The sequence below is a fragment of the Ranitomeya variabilis genome, chromosome 4 (genome assembly GCF_051348905.1).
Source record: "Ranitomeya variabilis isolate aRanVar5 chromosome 4, aRanVar5.hap1, whole genome shotgun sequence".
In the NCBI taxonomy this organism is placed as follows: domain Eukaryota; kingdom Metazoa; phylum Chordata; class Amphibia; order Anura; family Dendrobatidae; genus Ranitomeya; species Ranitomeya variabilis.
Window position 1 is genome coordinate 266,437,710 of NC_135235.1, and position 26,001 is coordinate 266,463,710.

At 43.4% G+C, this 26,001-nt stretch overlaps 1 long non-coding RNA gene across 1 annotated transcript in view; it reads left to right on the forward strand.

Annotated features, from left to right (window-relative positions):
* Positions 1–25,274, forward strand: part of LOC143764354 (uncharacterized) — a 46,623-nt gene extending 21,349 nt beyond the window's left edge. Inside the window, exons 5-8 of the long non-coding RNA XR_013213165.1 lie at positions 8,928–9,082; positions 9,953–10,028; positions 18,381–18,525; positions 24,941–25,274. This is a non-coding gene — a long non-coding RNA (uncharacterized LOC143764354). The remainder of the gene's footprint in view (positions 1–8,927; positions 9,083–9,952; positions 10,029–18,380; positions 18,526–24,940) is intronic.
* Positions 25,275–26,001: the final 727 nt, after the last annotated feature.

A 26,001-nucleotide genomic window follows, 5' to 3' on the forward strand; every position in this document is an offset into this window, starting at 1 on the left:
CCAGACCCCAGCGGAGGGAGAGCAGACCGGCACCGGAGGGACCGCATCTGAAGCAGGTATGAAGAACGACCCTGCCCCGCCAGCAGAGGACCTGCTGATAGGCCCCGTCGCGGCACCCCCTCTCCCTGAGACCTATAGACTGGCGCCTTACACCCTGGGATCAGGCCCCGGATATGGAGCACTTCTTAAAGGCCCCGATCTCGCCGATCACCTTGCCGAGCGAGGTCTATGCAGAGCTACGGCCGCTAGAGCGAGAGTAAACCTCGATGCCATGGAGATGTAAATAGTTAACTGCTTGTTTCCCTGCTTTTTGCTGCTTAAACCCGACTAGGGTTATTCTTAAAGGGATCCCTTCGTTTACCCGGGATCCCTATTGCTTTTATTTTTGCTTTTATTTTCCTTTTGCTCCCTATTCACCCATGTTATAAAGACTACCGAATCATGGACGGTGAATGATTCACAAACTGTTTTGTAAATAGTTTGCACCTTCTTAATGGTGCCCTCTACTGGTTTTATAAAAGAAAGGACTCTTTGCGAAGAAACTGTTCCTGGAAGCAGTACCGGAGTCCTTGCTGCATACGGACTTGCAGCTTGAGAAGTTGCACTACCTCATAGAGACTTGGTCCCCTCTTAAAGGGGATGTTCATCGATAGCACTTAAGGAATGATGATGCTTTAAAAGAAGAAGTAACAATGCTGATATGTAAAAGTTATATGTAGAAAGCTAGTTAATTGTAAGAGATGTTTAATAATGTTGATAAAAGAATGAGGACAGAAAGTGAACCCGTACGGGGTTAGTCAGTGAGTCCTCCTAGGAGCCATACAGAGATGGCTCAGTAATCCTGAACCGAAAGATGGATGATATGTTCTATACTGTGTATAGTTGTAGAAAGACAGTAGGCCCGGGCAGAAAGGGGCGGTCCTGTAACAGAAAGGAGAGGCAGTAGGTCTGGAGCAGTTAGGACAGGCGGTCCTGCCGATGTAAAGAAGGAGAATGCATAAAAGTTGATTAGCCTTATAATGTTTTATAAGAAGGTCTTTAGTGGATCCAGCGAGTATGTCCTTAAAGGCAAAGTTAAATTATTGTTCAAAAATTTCGCACTTAGTAGAATACCCGGTTGGGTAAGAAAAGTATTTATAGTAAGTTATTTAAAGTATTTAACCATGTTTGTAATGTTCAAGTGTCCTCACCTCCCATAAAGGGAAGCTCTGTTAAAAAGTTTACTTGTACTTGCATTTTCAAAATTGTATGTCTTTTTGCTGACATGTATTGTTGTTTTCTTCCCAGTCCAGGAGTACTGGATTTAACCGGGGGGAGTGCAGCGCCCCAGAGTCCTGGTCGTTGCAGTACTGTAGCTCCGCCACTAAGGGGGGTGTTGTGAAATTGGATTTTGGGCTCCCCCGGTGGCCACTGGTGGAATTGAACTGGTGTGCATCATCCCCTCTGTTCACCTGTTTCCATCAGGATGTGGGAGTCGCTATTTAACCTTGCTCCTCTGTCACTTCCATGCCGGTCAACATTGTAATCAGAAGCCTTTCTGTGCATGTTCCTGCTGCTAGACAACTCCCAGCTAAGTTGGACTTTAGTCCTCGTTTGTTTTTGCATTTTGTTCCAGTTCACAGCTGTAGTTTCGTTTCTGTGTCTGGCAAGCTCTTGTGATCTGAAATTGCCACTCTGATGTTATGAGTTAATACTAGAGTCTTAAAGTAATTTCAGGATGGTATTTTGATAGGGTTTTCAGCTGACCATGAAAGTGCCCTTTCTGTCTTCCTGCTATCTAGTAAGCGGACCTCAATTTTGCTAAACCTATTTTCATACTACGTTTGTCATTTCATCTAAAATCACCGCCAATATATGTGGGGGCCTCTGTCTGCCTATCGGGGAAATTTCTCTAGAGGTGAGCCAGGACTATATTTTCCTCTGCCAGGATTAGTTAGTCCTCCGGCCGGCGCTGGGCGTCTAGGGATTAAAAACGTAGGCAACGCTACCCGGCTACTGTTAGTTGTGCGGCAGGTTTAGTTCATGGTCAGTTTAGTTTCCATCCTTCCAAGAGCTAGTACTTATGTTTGCTGGGCTATGTTCTCTTGCCATTGAGAACCATAACCGTTTGACCGGCCATAAAAAGGGTTAAATTAATTGACAGAGAAAGGAGAGAAAAGAGAAGTCTGCTGAAGATTTTTTTTTTTTTTTTCCCCTTCCCTTCAGTTCTGAGTGTGCTTGTAATTGAATCTCTTGCAAGTCTGCCTATATTGCAGCCTTTCTCTCTCTCTCTCTCCTTCTAATCCTGGAATGGCTCTGTGTTCACCTGTTTAAAATGGATATTCAGAGTTTAGCTGCAGGTTTGAATAATCTCACCACGAAAGTTCAAAATTTACAAGATTTTGTTGTTCATGTTCCTATATCTGAACCTAGAATTCCTTTGCCTGAATTTTTCTCGGGGAATAGATCTTGCTTTCAAAATTTCAAAAATAATTGCAAGTTGTTTTTGTCCCTGAAATCTCGCTCTGCTGGAGATCCTGCTCAGCAGGTCAGGATTGTGATTTCCTTGCTCCGGGGCGACCCTCAGGATTGGGCTTTTGCATTGGCTCCAGGGGATCCTGCGTTGCTCAATGTGGATGCGTTTTTTCTGGCCTTGGGGTTGCTTTATGAGGAACCTCAGTTAGAGCTTCAGGCGGAAAAGGCCTTGATGTCCCTATCTCAGGGGCAAGACGAAGCTGAAATATACTGCCAGAAATTCCGTAAATGGGCTGTGCTTACTCAGTGGAATGAGTGCGCCCTGGCGGCGAATTTCAGAGAGGGTCTCTCTGATGCCATTAAGGATGTTATGGTGGGGTTCCCTGTGCCTGCGGGTCTGAATGAGTCCATGACAATGGCTATCCAGATCGATAGGCGTCTGCGGGAGCGCAAACCTGTGCACCATTTGGCGGTGTCTACTGAGAAGACGCCAGAGAATATGCAATGTGATAGAATTCTGTCCAGAAGTGAACGGCAGAATTTAAGACGAAAAAATGGGTTGTGCTTCTATTGCGGTGATTCAACTCATGTTATATCAGCATGCTCTAAGCGTACTAAGAAGCTTGATAAGTCTGTTTCAATTGGCACTTTACAGTCTAAGTTTATTCTATCTGTAACCCTGATTTGTTCTTTATCATCTATTCCCTCTAAGATTCCTGAATTCTTGACTGAATATCGTGACGTTTTTGAAGAACCTAAGCTTGGTTCATTACCTCCGCACCGGGAGTGCGATTGTGCCATAGATTTGATTCCGGGTAGTAAATACCCTAAGGGTCGTTTATTTAATCTGTCTGTGCCTGAACATGCTGCTATGCGAGAATATATAAAGGAGTCCTTGGAAAAGGGACATATTCGTCCTTCGTCATCTCCCTTAGGAGCCGGTTTTTTCTTTGTGGCTAAGAAAGATGGCTCTTTGAGACCGTGTATTGATTATCGGCTTTTGAATAAAATCACGGTTAAATATCAATATCCGTTGCCACTGCTGACTGATTTGTTTGCTCGCATAGAGGGGGCCAAGTGGTTCTCTAAGATAGATCTCCGTGGGGCGTATAATTTGGTGCGAATTAAGCAGGGGGATGAGTGGAAGACCGCATTTAATATGCCCGAGGGCCACTTTGAGTATTTGGTGATGCCTTTTGGTCTTTCAAATGCCCCTTCAGTCTTTCAGTCCTTTATGCATGACATTTTCCGTGATTATTTGGATAAATTTTTGATTGTGTATCTGGATGATATTTTGATTTTTTCGGATGACTGGGACTCTCATGTCCAGCAGGTCAGGAGGGTTTTTCAGGTTTTGCGGTCTAATTCCTTGTGTGTGAAGGGTTCTAAGTGCGTTTTTGGGGTTCAAAAGATTTCCTTTTTGGGATATATTTTTTCCCCCTCTTCCATCGAGATGGATCCTGTCAAGGTTCAGGCTATTTGTGATTGGACGCAACCCTCTTCTCTTAAGAGTCTTCAGAAATTTTTGGGCTTTGCTAACTTTTATCGTCGATTTATTGCTGGTTTTTCTGATGTTGTTAAACCATTGACTGATCTGACTAAGAAGGGTGCTGATGTTGCTGATTGGTCCCCTGCTGCTGTGGAGGCCTTTCGGGAGCTTAAGCGCCGCTTTTCTTCCGCCCCTGTGTTGCGTCAGCCTGATGTTGCTCTTCCTTTTCAGGTTGAGGTCGACGCTTCTGAAATCGGAGCTGGGGCAGTTTTGTCGCAGAGAAGTTCCGATTGTTCCGTGATGAGACCTTGTGCCTTTTTCTCGCGTAAATTTTCGCCCGCCGAGCGGAATTATGATGTTGGGAATCGGGAGCTTTTGGCCATGAAGTGGGCTTTTGAGGAGTGGCGTCATTGGCTTGAGGGGGCTAGACATCAGGTGGTGGTATTGACTGACCACAAAAATCTAATTTATCTTGAGTCCGCCAGACGCCTGAATCCTAGACAGGCGCGCTGGTCGTTGTTTTTCTCTCGGTTTAATTTTGTGGTGTCCTACCTGCCGGGTTCTAAGAATGTTAAGGCGGATGCCCTTTCTAGGAGTTTTGAGCCTGACTCCCCTGGTAACTCTGAACCTACAGGTATCCTTAAGGATGGAGTGATATTGTCTGCCGTTTCTCCAGACCTGCGGCGGGCCTTGCAGGAGTTTCAGGCGGATAGACCTGATCGTTGCCCACCTGGTAGACTGTTTGTTCCTGATGATTGGACCAGTAAAGTCATTTCTGAGGTTCATTCTTCTGCGTTGACAGGTCATCCTGGAATCTTTGGTACCAGGGATTTGGTGGCAAGGTCCTTCTGGTGGCCTTCCCTGTCTCGAGATGTGCGAGGCTTTGTGCAGTCTTGTGACGTTTGTGCTCGGGCCAAGCCTTGTTGTTCTCGGGCTAGTGGATTGTTGTTGCCCTTGCCTATCCCGAAGAGGCCCTGGACGCACATCTCGATGGATTTTATTTCGGATCTTCCTGTTTCTCAGAAGATGTCTGTCATCTGGGTGGTGTGTGACCGTTTCTCTAAGATGGTCCATTTGGTTCCCCTGCCTAAGTTGCCTTCTTCTTCCGAGTTGGTTCCTCTGTTTTTTCAAAATGTGGTCCGTTTGCATGGTATTCCGGAGAATATCGTTTCTGACAGAGGAACCCAATTCGTGTCTAGATTTTGGCGAGCATTCTGTGCTAGGATGGGCATAGATTTGTTTTTCTCATCTGCTTTCCATCCTCAGACTAATGGCCAGACCGAGCGGATGAATCAGACCTTGGAGACATATTTGAGGTGTTTTGTGTCTGCAGATCAGGATGATTGGGTTGCTTTTTTGCCTTTAGCGGAGTTTGCCCTCAATAATCGGGCCAGCTCTGCCACCTTGGTGTCTCCTTTTTTCTGTAATTCGGGGTTTCATCCTCGATTTTCTTCTGGTCAGGTGGAATCTTCGGATTGTCCTGGAGTGGATGCTGTGGTGGAGAGGTTGCATCAGATTTGGGGGCAGGTGGTGGACAATTTGAAGTTGTCCCAGGAGAAGACTCAGCTTTTTGCCAACCGCCGGCGTCGGGTTGGTCCTCGGCTTTGTGTTGGGGACTTGGTGTGGTTGTCTTCTCGTTTTGTCCCTATGAGGGTTTCTTCTCCTAAGTTTAAGCCTCGGTTCATCGGCCCGTACAAGATATTGGAGATTGTTAACCCTGTGTCCTTCCGTTTGGACCTCCCTGCATCTTTTTCTATTCATAATGTTTTTCATCGGTCATTGTTGCGCAGGTATGAGGTACCGGTTGTGCCTTCCGTTGAGCCTCCTGCTCCGGTGTTGGTTGAGGGCGAGTTGGAGTACGTTGTGGAAAAAATCTTGGACTCCCGTGTTTCCAGACGGAAACTCCAGTATCTGGTCAAATGGAAGGGATACGGTCAGGAGGATAATTCTTGGGTGACTGCCTCTGATGTTCATGCCTCCGATCTTGTCCGTGCCTTTCATAGGGCTCATCCTGATCGCCCTGGTGGTTCTGGTGAGGGTTCGGTGCCCCCTCCTTGAGGGGGGGGGTACTGTTGTGAAATTGGATTTTGGGCTCCCCCGGTGGCCACTGGTGGAATTGAACTGGTGTGCATCATCCCCTCTGTTCACCTGTTTCCATCAGGATGTGGGAGTCGCTATTTAACCTTGCTCCTCTGTCACTTCCATGCCGGTCAACATTGTAATCAGAAGCCTTTCTGTGCATGTTCCTGCTGCTAGACAACTCCCAGCTAAGTTGGACTTTAGTCCTCGTTTGTTTTTGCATTTTGTTCCAGTTCACAGCTGTAGTTTCGTTTCTGTGTCTGGAAAGCTCTTGTGATCTGAAATTGCCACTCTGATGTTATGAGTTAATACTAGAGTCTTAAAGTAATTTCAGGATGGTATTTTGATAGGGTTTTCAGCTGACCATGAAAGTGCCCTTTCTGTCTTCCTGCTATCTAGTAAGCGGACCTCAATTTTGCTAAACCTATTTTCATACTACGTTTGTCATTTCATCTAAAATCACCGCCAATATATGTGGGGGCCTCTGTCTGCCTATCGGGGAAATTTCTCTAGAGGTGAGCCAGGACTATATTTTCCTCTGCCAGGATTAGTTAGTCCTCCGGCCGGCGCTGGGCGTCTAGGGATTAAAAACGTAGGCAACGCTACCCGGCTACTGTTAGTTGTGCGGCAGGTTTAGTTCATGGTCAGTTTAGTTTCCATCCTTCCAAGAGCTAGTACTTATGTTTGCTGGGCTATGTTCTCTTGCCATTGAGAACCATAACAGGGGGGCTATGGTACGTCTGATGGCACTGAAGGAGTTCATCTGACCAGGTATCACAGACACCAATACATTTCACAGTCTGGCCTCCAGGGGGAGCTAAGGGTTCTATTTATTAGGCCACTCTTCACAATCTGGTAAAACTGGGGGTTTGGCAGGAAGTTAGGAAGAAAGCTGACTGGGTTGGAACCAGGCAACACCTTGTGGCAGAGGGTGTTGTAGGGGAAGATTCAGAGGGGTCTCTGTCAGGGGTGGGATTCTGACAGAGGCCTAGCAACCAGAGAGAACGTTACGGGACCGCGCCTGCACGATATAGCGGCGGTACCCCAAGAAAGGACAAGAAGCGAGGTTTATTGTGCTGAGTGAGAAACGAGATCAACGCAACAAGGAGAATACCAGTAGGAGTCGTGCTGTAAGACGAGGCAACATCCTATTGAGGCGCATAACCGGTGGCCGGAATGCCGAGGAAGTATAGAGCTCCAAGCCAAACTTCAAACCTACGGCAGGACAGTCAGTTAGAGGCGGGCTGTCTCACACAATTGACCTAGGAAGACACAGGGGGGTAACAACAGGAGTGGGGCGACGCTAGAGTCCCGGAAGAGCTCCGAGCCTCCCCGTCATACGGGTGCGTCCTAACCATAAGATCTGGGGGACGTGGAAGAACATCAGAATCGAGTTGTGAGGGAACACGAGAAACAGACACAACAGTTGTGAGGACTATCCCGTGGTGCTTAGCAGGGAAGGACTACAACACACAAGCGCTAGAAGGTAGGCACAGATTTCCACCTGCAAAGGGAACTCTGGAGGTGCCATCGGACCGGCCAGACTTGCGTAGCCTGGTTAACCATATTCCGGACTGAGGACCCTGAAGCCTTCAGTAGATAGGTAAAGAGACTGCAACCTGGTGTCCTCGTTATTCACTGCAACCTGCACTGCACCACCACAACATCATCATCATTCCCTCACACCTATCATTGTACGCCCCTCAGCAGGTTCACGGGCCGGGTCTAGCCACCGTGACAACCCCAGAACAGAGACTCAGAGGCCCGGTACCGGGTACCCCTCGGGCCTGCGACAGTGGGGGCGCTACATAAACTCTGGGTCATACTACTAAGCATCGTGACTCAGGACTAGGGATGGGCGATTCCGAATTGTGAAGTTCGGGACCGTACCGAACACATAGTGTTCGATCACAAGGTCCCGAACACAGGTTTCTATGGGAAACCCGTGTTACAGTTCGGGTCCAGTTCAGGTCCAGGGCGGCTGTAAAAGAAAACAAAATTAATAATAAACATTATTAATATTATAATTACCTGTCCAGCGACACATCCTCCCGTCCCTCTGTCTCCCGGCCGCATCTGACGTCACCGCACGAACATTGCCGGAAAAAGCTGAAGACTGCTGAGTGCAGTGAATGCCGCCGGAAGGTAATGAGCGGCTTTGGAAGCAGATGCGGCCGTGAAACAGCAGGACGGGAGGACGCGTCGCTGAACAGGTAAGTATAATTATAATGTTTATTATTAATTTTAGGCTTTCTTTTATAGCCCCCCCTCCCCATCTCATATCTGCAAAGTCCAAGTCCGGGGTTCGGACGCAAGTTCGCATCATCTCCGGCCCCGAACTCGAACTTTACAGAACAACTCGGGCGAACCCGCCGGTCCCAAACATCGGGGGGGTTCACCCATCACTACTTAGGACCCGTCTTCTATCGATCGATCTGTTTCTTCAGTCACTTTTCTTTTACTCTCTGCTAAGATCTTGCTATCTTCTGTCTCGGTCTCCTCTCACAATCGGGACACCCACTTCATAGTCAAATTAGACATTTGCCTGACATTCCGACAGGAAACTGTCTCTGTCCCTTCAACTTAGCCCCTCCCACTCTTGGCAAGTCGCAAACTTAACACTAACCTTACCTTCTGTCAGGCAGTACACAACATTAACATAATAAACGAAAGTCCCAATTCACATTACACAACATAACATTGCACTTGTTTTTGATGGAGGAACATGAGCAGCATGTCCATCTCCAACATGACCACTTTTTGCACTACTTTTTGTTTGCACCATTTTTAATAATTGATTCTCTATATCTGTAATATTTAAGGCTGAGAATATTTGTACGTTTTGCACCTGTTGTCGATTTTTGCTTCCTCGTTTTTCCATTTTATGATAAAGCTTCTGCACCAGGTTGTGCCAAGACTATTGGATTTCAGGACATAGCTATGGACTGAGGCGCCACAACGTGTCATGCCAGGAGGCACACAACGTCCCGACGCCTTGATGACAGCAGTGTGTGCTGCGGGATCACAATGCAGAGCTCCTGTACATCTGTAGATGCGGAGGTGAGATGACCCGGCACACACAGCGCATTCCTTGATAAGTGCGTATTAGACACCTCCCAAAAGTTTATTTTCTAATATAGAGGGGCGAAGAGCCAAGGATCTTGAATTCTGCACCTGCTTTATCTGGCAAAATATAATTTATCAAAGTTTATTAGCCAAACATCACAAACAGCACAAAAATGCACAAACAATCCGATTCCAGGAGTTTTAATTCATACAGCAATAATTTTTTCACATTCTTCTTTATCACTTTGCTGTTTAATTTGTAAAAGTCTCCATTCGCCATTTTGTTTTTTCTGTATTTCTTGTATTTTTTGGTGCATGGGATGTGTTGAAGATTTTTTGCTTTTTGGAAGGGGGGTAGTTATGGAAAAAACAGCAATTCTGCAAAATTTATTTTACAGTGCTCACCTCACAGTAAATGTCAATTTATCTATATTTTATAAGTCAAAACAATTATGGCGATACCAAATTGATTTAGTTTTTATTTAAGTTTTCCTACATTTGTGCAATAAAATCTTTCTTTTTTTATATTCATTTTTTTTTTATGTCACATTTTCAGAAACCTATTACTTTTGAATTTTTTCCATTGACGAAGCTACATGAAGACCTATTTTTCGCTGTTTTCATCCGTACCACTTTTTATTTTTTAATCTTTTTGAAGGTAGATATATGAAAAATTTAATTCTGCCATTAATTTTTCTCTTTTACAAGTTAAATATGATATTGCAATAGTTGGGTAATATAGAAATGATTAAGGGGAAAACAATGATTAATGTTTAACTTCACTTTTTTTTACTTTTAGTAAAAGTTAGGAAACTTTGCAAATCACTGTATTATGGAATTTATCTTTATTCCCCTAAAACGAAGGCTGGTTCCGAAACGCTCGTCGGAGTGGATGCACACTCACCCAGGACCCACTGCATTCATTTGGTGTTATTCTTAGGTAATCCAATAGTTTACTTTTTATGATTTGCATATCTCATTTTTACCAACTGCATATACAGTTGAAACCAGAAGTTTCCATCCACTATATAAAAATACACATCTGCATGTTTTTCTCAATATCTGACATGAAATCAGAATAAACCTTTCCCTTTTTAGCTCAATTAGGATTACCATAATTATTAATATTTGCCAAGTGCCAGAATAACGAGAGAGAGAATGTTTTGAGGCATTTTTATTACTTACTGCAAAGTCAAAAGTTTACATACACTAAGATTACTATGCCTTTAAACAATTCTGATCTGCTCGTTTGATGATGTCATGTGCTTAGAAGCTTTTTGGCAATATCTGAGTTAATTAGAGACACACCTGTGGATGCATTTTAATGCACACCTGAAACACACTGCTTCTTTGTGTAGCATTTTGGGAAAGTATAAAGGAATCAGCCAATACATCAGGAAGAGAATTGTGGACTTGTACAAGTCTGGCTCATCCTTGGGTACAATTTCAAGAAACCTGAAGGTACCTCGTTCATCTGTACAAACAATTATATGCAAGTACAAACAAGATGGGAATGTCCAGCCATCTTACTGCTCAGGAAGAAGATGGGTTCTGTGTCCCAGAGATGAACGTTCTTTGGTCCGATGTGCATATCAACCCAAGGACAAACGTAAAAGGCCTTGTGAAGATTATGGTGGAAGCTGGTAAGATTGTGTCAGTATCCACAGTGAAACGAGTACTGTAGCAACATGGGTTGAAAGGCCACTCTGCCAGGAAGAAGCCATTACTCCAAAAGAAACATAAAAAGCCAGATAAATATTTGCAAATACACACAGGAACAAATACCTTAATTTTTGGATACAGGTCCTTTTGTTTGATGACACTAAAATTGAACTTTTTGGGCATAATGACCATCGTTACGTTTGGAGGAAAAAGGGAGAAGCTTGGAAGCCTAAAAACACCATCCCAACTATGAAACACGGGGTTGACAGCATCATGTTGTGGGGTTTTGCTGCAGGAGGGACTGGTGAACTTCACAAAATAGATGGCATCATGAGAAAAGAAGATTATATGGCAATACTGAAGAAACATCTCAAGACATCAGTGTTGTGAAATTGGATTTTGGGCTCCCCCGGTGGCCACTGGTGGAATTGAACTGGTGTGCATCATCCCCTCTGTTCACCTGTTTCCATCAGTATGTGGGAGTCGCTATTTAACCTTGCTCCTCTGTCACTTCCATGCCGGTCAACATTGTAATCAGAAGCCTTTCTGTGCATGTTCCTGCTGCTAGACAACTCCCAGCTAAGTTGGACTTTAGTCCTCGTTTGTTTTTGCATTTTGTTCCAGTTCACAGCTGTAGTTTCGTTTCTGTGTCTGGAAAGCTCTTGTGATCTGAAATTGCCACTCTGATGTTATGAGTTAATACTAGAGTCTTAAAGTAATTTCAGGATGGTATTTTGATAGGGTTTTCAGCTGACCATGAAAGTGCCCTTTCTGTCTTCCTGCTATCTAGTAAGCGGACCTCAATTTTGCTAAACCTATTTTCATACTACGTTTGTCATTTCATCTAAAATCACCGCCAATATATGTGGGGGCCTCTGTCTGCTTATCGGGGAAATTTCTCTAGAGGTGAGCCAGGACTATATTTTCCTCTGCCAGGATTAGTTAGTCCTCCGGCCGGCGCTGGGCGTCTAGGGATAAAAAACGTAGGCAACGCTACCCGGCTACTGTTAGTTGTGCGGCAGGTTTAGTTCATGGTCAGTTTAGTTTCCATCCTTCCAAGAGCTAGTACTTATGTTTGCTGGGCTATGTTCTCTTGCCATTGAGAACCATAACAGTTTGACCGGCCAAAAAAGGGTTAAATTAATTGACAGAGAAAGGAGAGAAAAGAGAAGTCTGCTGAAGATTTTTTTTTTTTTTTTCCCTTCCCTTCAGTTCTGAGTGTGCTTGTAATTGAATCTCTTGCAAGTCTGCCTATATTGCAGCCTTTCTCTCTCTCTCTCTCCTTCTAATCCTGGAATGGCTCTGTGTTCACCTGTTTAAAATGGATATTCAGAGTTTAGCTGCAGGTTTGAATAATCTCACCACGAAAGTTCAAAATTTACAAGATTTTGTTGTTCATGTTCCTATATCTGAACCTAGAATTCCTTTGCCTGAATTTTTCTCGGGGAATAGATCTTGCTTTCAAAATTTCAAAAATAATTGCAAGTTGTTTTTGTCCCTGAAATCTCGCTCTGCTGGAGATCCTGCTCAGCAGGTCAGGATTGTGATTTCCTTGCTCCGGGGCGACCCTCAGGATTGGGCTTTTGCATTGGCTCCAGGGGATCCTGCGTTGCTCAATGTGGATGCGTTTTTTCTGGCCTTGGGGTTGCTTTATGAGGAACCTCAGTTAGAGCTTCAGGCGGAAAAGGCCTTGATGTCCCTATCTCAGGGGCAAGACGAAGCTGAAATATACTGCCAGAAATTCCGTAAATGGGCTGTGCTTACTCAGTGGAATGAGTGCGCCCTGGCGGCGAATTTCAGAGAGGGTCTCTCTGATGCCATTAAGGATGTTATGGTGGGGTTCCCTGTGCCTGCGGGTCTGAATGAGTCCATGACAATGGCTATCCAGATCGATAGGCGTCTGCGGGAGCGCAAACCTGTGCACCATTTGGCGGTGTCTACTGAGAAGACACCAGAGAATATGCAATGTGATAGAATTCTGTCCAGAAGTGAACGGCAGAATTTAAGACGAAAAAATGGGTTGTGCTTCTATTGCGGTGATTCAACTCATGTTATATCAGCATGCTCTAAGCGTACTAAGAAGCTTGATAGGTCTGTTTCAATTGGCACTTTACAGTCTAAGTTTATTCTATCTGTAACCCTGATTTGTTCTTTATCATCTATTACCGCGGATGCCTATGTCGACTCTGGCGCCGCTTTGAGTCTTATGGATTGGTCCTTTGCCAAACGCTGTGGGTATGATTCGGAGCCTCTTGAAACTCCTATACCCCTGAAGGGGATTGACTCCACCCCATTGGCTAGTAATAAACCACAATACTGGACACAAGTAACTATGCGGATAAATCCGGATCATCAGGAGATTATTCGCTTTCTTGTGCTGTATAACCTACATGATGTGTTGGTGCTTGGATTGCCATGGCTGCAATCTCATAACCCAGTCCTTGACTGGAAAGCTATGTCTGTGTTAAGCTGGGGTTGTAAGGGGACGCATGGGGACGTACCTGTGGTTTCCATTTCATCATCTATTCCCTCTGAGATTCCTGAATTCTTGACTGAATATCGTGACGTTTTTGAAGAACCTAAGCTTGGTTCATTACCTCCGCACCGGGAGTGCGATTGTGCCATAGATTTGATTCCGGGTAGTAAATACCCTAAGGGTCGTTTATTTAATCTGTCTGTGCCTGAACATGCTGCTATGCGAGAATATATAAAGGAGTCCTTGGAAAAGGGACATATTCGTCCTTCGTCATCTCCCTTAGGAGCCGGTTTTTTCTTTGTGGCTAAGAAAGATGGCTCTTTGAGACCGTGTATTGATTATCGGCTTTTGAATAAAATCACGGTTAAATATCAATATCCGTTGCCACTGCTGACTGATTTGTTTGCTCGCATAGAGGGGGCCAAGTGGTTCTCTAAGATAGATCTCCGTGGGGCGTATAATTTGGTGCGAATTAAGCAGGGGGATGAGTGGAAGACCGCATTTAATACGCCCGAGGGCCACTTTGAGTATTTGGTGATGCCTTTTGGTCTTTCAAATGCCCCTTCAGTCTTTCAGTCCTTTATGCATGACATTTTCCGTGATTATTTGGATAAATTTTTGATTGTGTATCTGGATGATATTTTGATTTTTTCGGATGACTGGGACTCTCATGTCCAGCAGGTCAGGAGGGTTTTTCAGGTTTTGCGGTCTAATTCCTTGTGTGTGAAGGGTTCTAAGTGCGTTTTTGGGGTTCAAAAGATTTCCTTTTTGGGATATATTTTTTCCCCCTCTTCCATCGAGATGGATCCTGTCAAGGTTCAGGCTATTTGTGATTGGACGCAACCCTCTTCTCTTAAGAGTCTTCAGAAATTTTTGGGCTTTGCTAACTTTTATCGTCGATTTATTGCTGGTTTTTCTGATGTTGTTAAACCATTGACTGATCTGACTAAGAAGGGTGCTGATGTTGCTGATTGGTCCCCTGCTGCTGTGGAGGCCTTTCGGGAGCTTAAGCGCCGCTTTTCTTCCGCCCCTGTGTTGCGTCAGCCTGATGTTGCTCTTCCTTTTCAGGTTGAGGTCGACGCTTCTGAAATCGGAGCTGGGGCAGTTTTGTCGCAGAGAAGTTCCGATTGTTCCGTGATGAGACCTTGTGCCTTTTTCTCGCGTAAATTTTCGCCCGCCGAGCGGAATTATGATGTTGGGAATCGGGAGCTTTTGGCCATGAAGTGGGCTTTTGAGGAGTGGCGTCATTGGCTTGAGGGGGCTAGACATCAGGTGGTGGTATTGACTGACCACAAAAATCTAATTTATCTTGAGTCCGCCAGACGCCTGAATCCTAGACAGGCGCGCTGGTCGTTGTTTTTCTCTCGGTTTAATTTTGTGGTGTCCTACCTGCCGGGTTCTAAGAATGTTAAGGCGGATGCCCTTTCTAGGAGTTTTGAGCCTGACTCCCCTGGTAACTCTGAACCTACAGGTATCCTTAAGGATGGAGTGATATTGTCTGCCGTTTCTCCAGACCTGCGGCGGGCCTTGCAGGAGTTTCAGGCGGATAGACCTGATCGTTGCCCACCTGGTAGACTGTTTGTTCCTGATGATTGGACCAGTAAAGTCATTTCTGAGGTTCATTCTTCTGCGTTGACAGGTCATCCTGGAATCTTTGGTACCAGGGATTTGGTGGCAAGGTCCTTCTGGTGGCCTTCCCTGTCTCGAGATGTGCGAGGCTTTGTGCAGTCTTGTGACGTTTGTGCTCGGGCCAAGCCTTGTTGTTCTCGGGCTAGTGGATTGTTGTTGCCCTTGCCTATCCCGAAGAGGCCCTGGACGCACATCTCAATGGATTTTATTTCGGATCTTCCTGTTTCTCAGAAGATGTCTGTCATCTGGGTGGTGTGTGACCGTTTCTCTAAGATGGTCCATTTGGTTCCCCTGCCTAAGTTGCCTTCTTCTTCCGAGTTGGTTCCTCTGTTTTTTCAAAATGTGGTCCGTTTGCATGGTATTCCGGAGAATATCGTTTCTGACAGAGGAACCCAATTCGTGTCTAGATTTTGGCGAGCATTCTGTGCTAGGATGGGCATAGATTTGTCTTTCTCATCTGCTTTCCATCCTCAGACTAATGGCCAGACCGAGCGGATGAATCAGACCTTGGAGACATATTTGAGGTGTTTTGTGTCTGCAGATCAGGATGATTGGGTTGCTTTTTTGCCTTTAGCGGAGTTTGCCCTCAATAATCGGGCCAGCTCTGCCACCTTGGTGTCTCCTTTTTTCTGTAATTCGGGGTTTCATCCTCGATTTTCTTCTGGTCAGGTGGAATCTTCGGATTGTCCTGGAGTGGATGCTGTGGTGGAGAGGTTGCATCAGATTTGGGGGCAGGTAGTGGACAATTTGAAGTTGTCCCAGGAGAAGACTCAGCTTTTTGCCAACCGCCGGCGTCTGGTTGGTCCTCGGCTTTGTGTTGGGGACTTGGTGTGGTTGTCTTCTCGTTTTGTCCCTATGAGGGTTTCTTCTCCTAAGTTTAAGCCTCGGTTCATCGGCCCGTACAAGATATTGGAGATTCTTAACCCTGTGTCCTTCCGTTTGGACCTCCCTGCATCTTTTTCTATTCATAATGTTTTTCATCGGTCATTGTTGCGCAGGTATGAGGTACCGGTTGTGCCTTCCGTTGAGCCTCCTGCTCCGGTGTTGGTTGAGGGCGAGTTGGAGTACGTTGTGGAAAAAATCTTGGACTCCCGTGTTTCCAGACGGAAACTCCAGTATCTGGTCAAATGGAAGGGATACGGTCAGAAGGATAATTCTTGGGTGACTGCCTCTGATGTTCATGCCTCCGATCTGGTCCGTGCCTTTCATAGGGCTCATCCTGATCGCCCTGGTGGTTCTGGTGAGGGTTCGGTGCCCCCTCCTTGAGGGGGGGTACTGTTGTGAAATTGGATTTTGGGCTCCCCCGGTGGCCACTGGTGGAATTGAACTGGTGTGCATCATCCCCTCTGTTCACCTGTTTCCATCAGTATGTGGGAGTCGCTATTTAACCTTGCTCCTCTGTCACTTCCATGCCGGTCAACATTGTAATCAGAAGCCTTTCTGTGCATGTTCCTGCTGCTAGACAACTCCCAGCTAAGTTGGACTTTAGTCCTCGTTTGTTTTTGCATTTTGTTCCAGTTCACAGCTGTAGTTTCGTTTCTGTGTCTGGAAAGCTCTTGTGATCTGAAATTGCCACTCTGATGTTATGAGTTAATACTAGAGTCTTAAAGTAATTTCAGGATGGTATTTTGATAGGGTTTTCAGCTGACCATGAAAGTGCCCTTTCTGTCTTCCTGCTGTCTAGTAAGCGGACCTCAATTTTGCTAAACCTATTTTCATACTACGTTTGTCATTTCATCTAAAATCACCGCCAATATATGTGGGGGCCTCTGTCTGCCTATCGGGGAAATTTCTCTAGAGGTGAGCCAGGACTATATTTTCCTCTGCCAGGATTAGTTAGTCCTCCGGCCGGCGCTGGGCGTCTAGGGATAAAAAACGTAGGCAACGCTACCCGGCTACTGTTAGTTGTGCGGCAGGTTTAGTTCATGGTCAGTTTAGTTTCCATCCTTCCAAGAGCTAGTACTTATGTTTGCTGGGCTATGTTCTCTTGCCATTGAGAACCATAACACATCAGCCAGGAAGTTATAGCTTTGGCGGAAATGGGTCTAAATGGACAATGACCAGAAGCATATTGCCAAAATGGTAACAAAGTGGCTTAAGGATAACAAAGTCAATGTTTTGGAGCGGCCATCACAAAGCCCTGATCTCAATCCTATTGAAAATTTATGGGCAAAGCTGAAAAGGCCGGTGCGAGCAAGGTGACCTACAAACCTGGATCAGTTACACCAGTTTTGTCAGGAGGAATGGGCCCAAATTCCGACCAATGATTGTGAGAAGCTTGTGGAAGGAGATCCCAAACGTCTAACCCAAGTCGTTCAGTTTAACGGCAATGGTACCAAATACTAATGAAATGCATGGAAACTTTTGACTTTGCAGTAAGTTATAAAACTGCCTTAAAACTTTCTATCTCTCATTATTCCGGCATTTGGCAAATATTAATAATTATGGAAATCCTAATTGACCTTAAATGGGAAAGGTTTTTTCTGATTTCATGTCAGATATTGAGAAAAACATGCAGATATGTCTTTTTATATAGTGGATGGAAACTTCAGGTTTCAACTGTATATAGCTACATTTGCATTCCTTGATACCTACTTATTTCTTATTACTGCAGTGTTGGGCTTTGCTCAGGAGTTTAATCTATGCACTACTAGTATTTATCATGTGATGTATTGTATATCTATATGCCCACGCTCCTGCCTTTTGTGTTCTTAATTTTTCAGATGTGTGTACACGTTCCTCCTGACCCCCTACCCTAAGTTTTCTAATAAAAAAAAAACTTTTGTATTTTCACTATTACCTGGGACTTTTTGATCTTCTTCTTTTTTTTTCTATATAAAAAGTGCATATAAATAGCTTCCGAACCTTTGCTTTTCCCCAGTTTATTCCCCCTTGTCGATGAAGATCAGGCACTTTTCAGATACAAAATATATTTAGTAATTTTTCTAACTTAAGTAATTTCATTACATTTTTGTTACAAGACTGCCCATCTAAATTGTGTCTGAACTTTCAAACAACTTGATATTATTTTAGAGATACCGTGATAAATAGACGATCTGTAAATCACTTTGTTTACAAATCATGTTGTCTGAGCCACAAAAAACACTATATAGGGCGTCCACTAGGTGTCTCCCTTCCCTTACTGTCCACTGCCTGTTGTCAAGTGTAATCTGTCTCCAGCACCAGAGATCTCACTCTGCTCAGTACAAGCCGCAGCTGAATACATTTGCACTCATCACTCATAAAATGCTATTAATATTCATTTAATTTTAATGCAGCCATTCAGACGTCAGTTTTCAATGTGAGTACACCAGCCTCATCAGGTCCAATAACTATTTAATAATGCCTTTGTATTGTGAAATCTGGAGGCATATACTTTGTCTTCTTTGGCACCAATTTTTAATTAGCATGTTATATAACTATCTCTGAGTTCTTCGGGCTTTCATTATCAACCAGCAGAATTGTGAATGCAGCTCATATTGATAATAGTATATTCAAACTAAGGACACTCTTCATCTTCTACAGGAGAGCGGACACACGACCATTGCTCAGATACATTCTCCTCCTCTATTCTAGTGATTGGGAGGTTCCAATCGATGGCTCCAGAACCCCACCCATAATGAAACATTTTATCTGTTGTCTATGTAGATTCTCCCCTTTAATATTCAAGGTAAGTCTAATCAGGGTTAGTCTGGCCTTCAGACTAAAGAAGGGTCCTCTGGTGGGCCCATGTTCTGATATAGTAATGGGCTGCCAAGATTCTGCTGTAATAATCGGGGGCCCTGTATTCTGGATCATCTGTTGGCCAAAGAACAGAAAAGAAGACAATCACTTCTCTAGATGTTCTGATCTGTCCAACATTACACAGATTATTTTAAATGGCCGACATGTAATGCTCCATTTGTCCTTTTGTGGCGCTGCAAGGAAGCTGAACACTCACTGCCTGGTTTTAACCAGATATATTGGCTGGTCGCTGGCCGTCCCGGTGGGGATACACTTGGTCATCAATGTATTGTTAAGGGATCCTTGTTGTCGAAAGTGGAGAAGCCCTTTGTAAGAGTTGTTCACGACTTTGGTACAAATTAACCCAGGTTGGTGTAAAAAATAATTTAAAAAAATTATATGCAGCTACTAGGACCTTACTGCCATTGTCCTATGCTGGTCTTGCCTTCCAATGGAGAACATCAGGTGACCACTGGAGCCAGCCAGCAGCCATTGACTGTTTGCAGTGGTCATGTTCCCCTTGATGTAGAAGAAAGAGCTAAACAGAGTGTTTGTTCTGGATCAGATAGAGCATGACTGCTGCAGCCAATCAGTGGTCATTGATCATCCCACGTTATTGCTGGAAGAGAAAACCAGGAGATCACAGTGGATCCCGACAGCAATACAGCAGAAGGACGGAGGTCCAGTAGGTTAGTATCATTTTTTTAAATTCTTACATCACACAGGTCCCATTATTCACCCGTTTGTGCCACAGCCTGTTTTCACCTTCCCAACCAAGCACATTTTTTCAATTCTGACCATTGTCACTTTATGAGTTAATAATTCTAAAACTCTTAAATGTGTCCCAATGTTTCTGAGAATGTTTTTTTCGTGACACATTGTACTTCATGTTAGTGGTACATTTAGGTTGATGTTTTTTTGCGTTTATTTGTGGAAATATCTGAATTTTGGAGAAAACTTTGAACATTTTTACAATTTTCAAATTGTTTTAATTTTACGCCCTTAAACCAGATCATTACATCACACAAAATTGTTAATAAATAATATATTTATCAGGTCTACTTTTCTATCAGTATAATTTTGGAAACTTAATTTTTTTTGGTAGGAAGTTAGAAGGGTTAAAATGTTATTAGCGATATCTCGTTTTTCCAACTAAATTTACAAAACCAACTTTTTAGGGACCACAGCACATTTGAAGTGACATTGAGTGACCTATATGATCGAAAATACCCCAAAGTGACACCATTCTAAAAACCGCACCCCTCAAGGTGCTCAAAACCACATTCAAGAAGTTTAGGTTGTGGATGCCATGTCATACTTGAATAGCCCTTGGAACGAATAGCCCCTGATGTGCCAAAACAGCAGAAACCCCCACAAGTGACTCCATTTTGGAAAATACTCCCCTTGAGAAATTCATCTTGGGGCGTAGTGAGCATTTTTAACCCTCAGGCGATTCACAGAATTGTATAACTTTGGGCTGAGTAGATGAAATATTATAATTTGTTCCACTAAAATGTTTCTTTTGTCCCAAGTTTTAATTATCAAATATAAGAGAAAACAAATAGTACTGTTTGTTGTGCAATTTCTCCTGAGTACCTAATACCCCATAAATGGTCGAAAACTACTTTTGAAGTACAGTGCAAAGTTCAAAATGAAAGGAGCGCCATATTGGTGTGCAGATTTTGGTGTTGTGGGTTGCGGAAGCCATGTCACATTGGCAGAGCCCCTGAAATCGCAGAACAGCAGAACCCATAAGTGACCCCATTTTAAAAACCACACCTCTCAATTAAATCATCTAGGGGTGCACTTGTAGCGTGTCACGGGGTGGCAGCCACGGGCTAGGCACTAGTCTCCTTTTATGCCCCGACGCTTTACAAGTGTGGGTCCTGTCTGGGTGTTGTACTCGTGTTGTGAGGGCCTTACGTCTGTGCAGGCCACCTATAGCCAGTGGTGTTAGCTGTATGTTATAGTGCCCACCTCGTTCTTCTGGAGAATGCACCCATAAATTAAGAGGGCTCTCATTGCTACAGAAATGACAAACGTGGACACTAAATGTGGTTTAAGCACACTGTGATTCTCAGAATAGAGGGAGGCATTTGGATTTGGGAGGGTGTGATTTGATTTTTTGTTGTTTTTTCTTTTTTTTTTTTTTTTTTTTGGGGGGGGGGGCGTAGCGCTTTTCCAGAGCCTTTGTGCTACCAGCAATGTGAGAGTTCCCTATATTTCCGTTAACAGATGACAGACCTGAGTGTGGACTTGCTTTTTTGGATTGATTTGAAGCTTTTGCTGGGAACATTTTACATAACGTTTGGGATCACATTTATCCTGCGCTCTATGCTGAGCACTTACTTTGGGGTTTCCATCTAAATCTCATAATGCCTTGATTCAGATGAAACCCCCGAGGGATCCATTCACTATAGTGAGGCAGCAGAGTTACTCTGAACTCAGTGTGGTCTCTGTTCTGTGTTGTCCTTCTTTTCAGAGGTGCATTAAACTGTTGGACCGCCTGAAAAGACGGACACCACCAGATCACAGACCAAACAGTGCCTTGATCTGCCTCATTATAGAGAATCTTCCACCAGAGGTTCCGTCTGAATCACGTATTTCAAAGATTTACACGGAAACCCTGGTGTAAGCGCTTAGCACAGATCGCAGGATAAATGTGCGCCAAGCCTTACTGTGATCTTTGGGAGGCAGAATGAGCAGATCAGTAGCAAGTGAAAACTTGGTTTTATTTATTTTTTACACCCTTCCTTGTGCAGTATAAGTGATTAGGTAACTTTATTCTTCGGATTGGTGCGATTACAGCGATACGAGATTTATATTGGGTTTTGTTGTTTGGCTGCTGTCTCATACTAAAAGACACTTTTTATTGTCAAGCGCATTGCCATATTTTGAGAGCTATAGTTTTTCCATATTTCGGCCCATAGTCATGTGAGGGCTAGATTTTTGTGGGAAGAGTTGATGATTTTATTGGTGCCATTTTCAGGCACATAACATTTTTTTGATCACTGTCTATTACTATTTTTGGGAGGCAGAATGAACAAAAAATTGAAATTCAGGATTTTTTTAGTTTTTTTTTTATATGCCATTCACCGTGTGGTAATAATGACAAGGCAGCTTTACTCTTCGGGTCAGTACGATTACAGTGATACCACAATTATAACGCTTTTTAAAATGTTTTGCCGCTTTTACACAATAAGAACTATTTTATAGAAAAAACTATTGTTTTTGCACCTCTATATTCTGAGCACTATACCTTTTTATTTTCCTGCTGATGGATCTGTGTGGTAGCCTGATTTTTGCGGGACAAGATTATGTTTTCAGTGATACCAGATTTTTTTTACATTTGTCTTTTTGATCCCGTTTTTATTCCACTATTTGTTTGACGATATACGGTAATGAAAAAGCATAGTTTTTTTGCATTTTTTATGGTGTTCATTGATTAATTAACAAATGTGACAGTTTTATAGGTCTGGTCATTCCAGATGTGGTGATACCATATACAGTATGTGTGTGTACTTTTTTGTTTATTTTTATTTTTACATAAATATAAAATTAATTGGTTTATTATTTTTTAATTGCTTTTTTATTTATTTTGTGATTTTTTAAAATAGTTTAAAAAAATGAAACCTTTTTTTACTATTTCACTTAGTATGCGACTTCAACTTTTATTCCTCTGATCACTGGTTTCATGCATTGCAATGCATATATATTGCAATGCATGAGAACTGTCAGCTTTACACTGGCAGATCACCTGTTAGACCCTGATGCTGGGTCTAACAGGTCATCATTTGACCTCTTTCTGTCCATGACAATCCTCGGCTCCCCGTGATCGCGTTGTGGGGGTGCTGGAGTGGTGAGAGAAGGAGCCCCCTCCCTTTCATAAACTTCTAAATGGCATGATCGCTATTGATCGTGGCATCTAGAAGATAACACAGGGTTAACATCATCAAGACCTGAGCGAATAAGGTCCCAGTGATGTCACCTTTCAGAGTCATCGCTCGTCACTGGAATTCCAACACTTGCAAGACTCTGGGGGACCCAGTGAGGCCACCGACAGTAGATAAACATCGGCGCTGCACAAAATCCAGCAAGTGCCTACATCTATTTACCGTAGACAGTCACGAAGGGCTACACCTGCGTCAAAGTATTAAAGTATTAGTTCTTAACCTGAAGGTTAATGGAATAGTAGTTTTCACACATTTTTTCATGAAGGTTTTAATTATAAATTGGTGTGTATTAATAGGCTGTATTTTTTATGGGTTTCCGCCGTGAAAACCTCACCAAAAACTGTGATAATAACCAAGTCAAAGAACAAAATGTTGTTCAAGTCATTCATACAGTGTGACAAACCATTTAGGCAGACACATGTAACTCATGGAAATACAAATCTTCCTACCAAAAATCTAGATCTACACGAAACAGATCACCAATAGCTGCAAAAAGCCTGAAACTACACAAAAACTAAAACTACAGATCACCAATAACTACAAACAGCCTAAAATTACACAAAAACTAACGATGACCAATAACTACGCAAAGCCTAAAAGAACACAAAACTGATACCTAGGTAAAGAAAAAATGAAGTATTACACGTTTTGCCTATTTATGTCAATTGCCTTTCATTGGTTTAAATGGACACTAGTGGACCAGTGCCAACTTCAGGGGCATGTGTGCCCTTGAGTGACAGTGGGCTTCTATCTTTCCTCACTCTTATCGTGTTCTTGAAAATTCTCAAATCACAGAGCTAGTAAACCCAGGAGACCATATCTTCTGACAATATTTGACTGATGCTGGTTGACCCTGTATAGACCTCATGGCCAAGAAAGACACTCTCTGCTCTGACCCAGAAGCTCAGTCCTATTGAGGCCTTCTAAAAGTTTCATATATATAAGATGTTCCTGGTGAAGCCACGAAGCAGAGATGATGCAATGTGAGACTCCTTGTATGGAGGACCTAACTTATTGGTAGGCCCATTGAGCATGATCATCTGTTGTCACCTCAGGATCAGGGCATTAATAAGACAGGACGATGTTGTTCGAACTGGACCTTTTCTTGCATTTTAATCCCAATTTCCATGTCCAGAGACTTTAACCAGTCACTCGAGCTGAGTGCTTCAGCCTTTTGATTTGAGAGATCCGTGAAGGTTTCATGACCATGACCTCGACCTCTGAGCTACCAGTTGTCTTCAACATATCAAACACTTTTTAAAAGCTTAGCTACTCTTAGAAAGTTTCACAATACATTTCCTCCCACTATAGCTAGATAGCAGAACTGCTGCAGAGTGAGACTCACCATTTGGAGAACTCAACTTGTTGACACATTAAATGCAATGCCTATTTAGCATGATCATCTGTAGGTTGTCCAAACTCAACCATCCCTTTCATTTTAATATCCAAAACCCCATTTGATCTTTCAAGCTAAGAGGTAAGCGCGCATGGTTTATTCTAAAGCGTGACCAGAGCTATATGTGGTCCCATAGTCGTTCCTTTGAGCCTGTACATCATTCTGGCCATGCTCAAGCTTTAGCCCCTTGGCTTGAGCAATTGGTGAGAACTAGGACACCCACCTGGCTATAGCAATTCTGAAGTACTAGGACCCTCACCGATCAACAATGCTAAACAGGGTCATCAACATAAATACTTTTTAAAAGTTTAGCTACTCTTAATAGGTTTCACGATACATCTCCCACCATATAGCCAGAAAGTAAAGCTGCTGCAGAACAAGACTCAATATTTGGTGGACCCAACTTGTTGCGACATTACATGCAAGGCCTATTGAGCACAATCATCTGTGGGTTGTCCAATTTCAACCATTTCTTGCATTTTAATTTCCAGAACCTCCATTGATCTCTCAAGTCAAGGGGTAAAAGTGCCCAGTTTATGATCAAGCATAGATGGACCCATAGACTTTTATTTTAGCCATCATTCTGGTCAAGCTCAAGCTTTAGTTCCTTGGCATTACCAATTCTGGAGGACCAGGACCCTCACCTATCAACAATGCTAAATAGGGTCTACAACATATCAAAAACTGTAAGTCTACTCTTCGTAGAGTTCTTGATACATTTTTTTTTCATGGGAAAAGAAGGACAAACCCATAAAGCCACATATATTTGTGATGTACAATAAAAACCATGTCCTCACAAGCCATACAATTATTAATGCTACCGTTGTGTGCTCCATCTATTGATCAGACAGGTAAAGAATTGATAAAAACGGCACATATATAGCAACCATGCTGATAAAACCATATTTCCCAGACACCTATGTACCGAACTGATCTCAGAGGTGACCCTCATGTCATGTAGGCATCCTTCCTACCCCATTACATACTAACCTGTCTCCATTTTTTGTCACCAGCTTCCAGTCCTGCTGCTTTATCTCAGAGTCAGCCGTCAGCATGAGTCCTCTCGACAGCCCGGGAAGGAATTGAATGTGGATATGGTGTGATCACATTGCTAAGTACAAAGGTGGAGAGAAAGGGACATTTTCCCAGTTTGCAGAGAGTCCAAAATGACTTTTTCCCTTATTTGTTTACATGCAAATCCTCTTTTGCTTGTATGTCTCCATGATTTGCATTGTCAGAGTAGACTGATCCCGAGCTATCGTGTATATGTCTTAACAAGCCGTGCATTATCACACATCGGACAATAAACTACCGTATATCTATGCCGTTGCACTATTGCATAAAACAGTTTTGGTTTTTTTTACTCTCAATTTTTACTTTCCTTCTAGACTAAAGTTGACAAAATCCCATACATCCTAATACAGGCTCATAAAGGGAAAGCATGAACTCACTATTCCTAAAGGGTTTGTCCAGGCTCCAGTCTGCAGTTCCTCTATGTGACTGCGGACTTGTGAATCCTCACAGTGTACTCAGTACACACAGGGTTTTCCGGCTCTGCAATCGGGCGGTTATATGGCTACAAGTGTGTGATTTGCATACTTTCGGCCACATTCCAACTAGACTTATCCAGTTTCACTTAATTCAGGTATATTGAGTGAGGCCGTGCACGTCTAGTTGGCATGTGACCACATGTATGCAAATCACATACTGGCGGTCAGGTGCCGACACTGGAGAGTCCTGACAGCGTGCGCACTGCACGCTGTGAGAATTCACAAGTCTATGGGTATTTAGAATGCACTAGAGCTCCAACCCTGGACAACCCCCTTTAGTTTCATAGTATATGGAATTATGGCAATGGCTAGAAATCACTAGAATATTGGTCCTGCTGTACTTGTTGCCTGGAGCCCTGTAGTCTATGAAATAGAAAAATAGTGTTGAAATTTTAGCTAGCTGGTCGGCAAAACATAACACCAATCAATCAGAGAACCTGGCTCTGCTTTCCCCCTAACATCTCTTGGGGGTTAGAGATTGCAACATAGAAAATATTGTATACAGTAGATCAGATAGGAGAGAG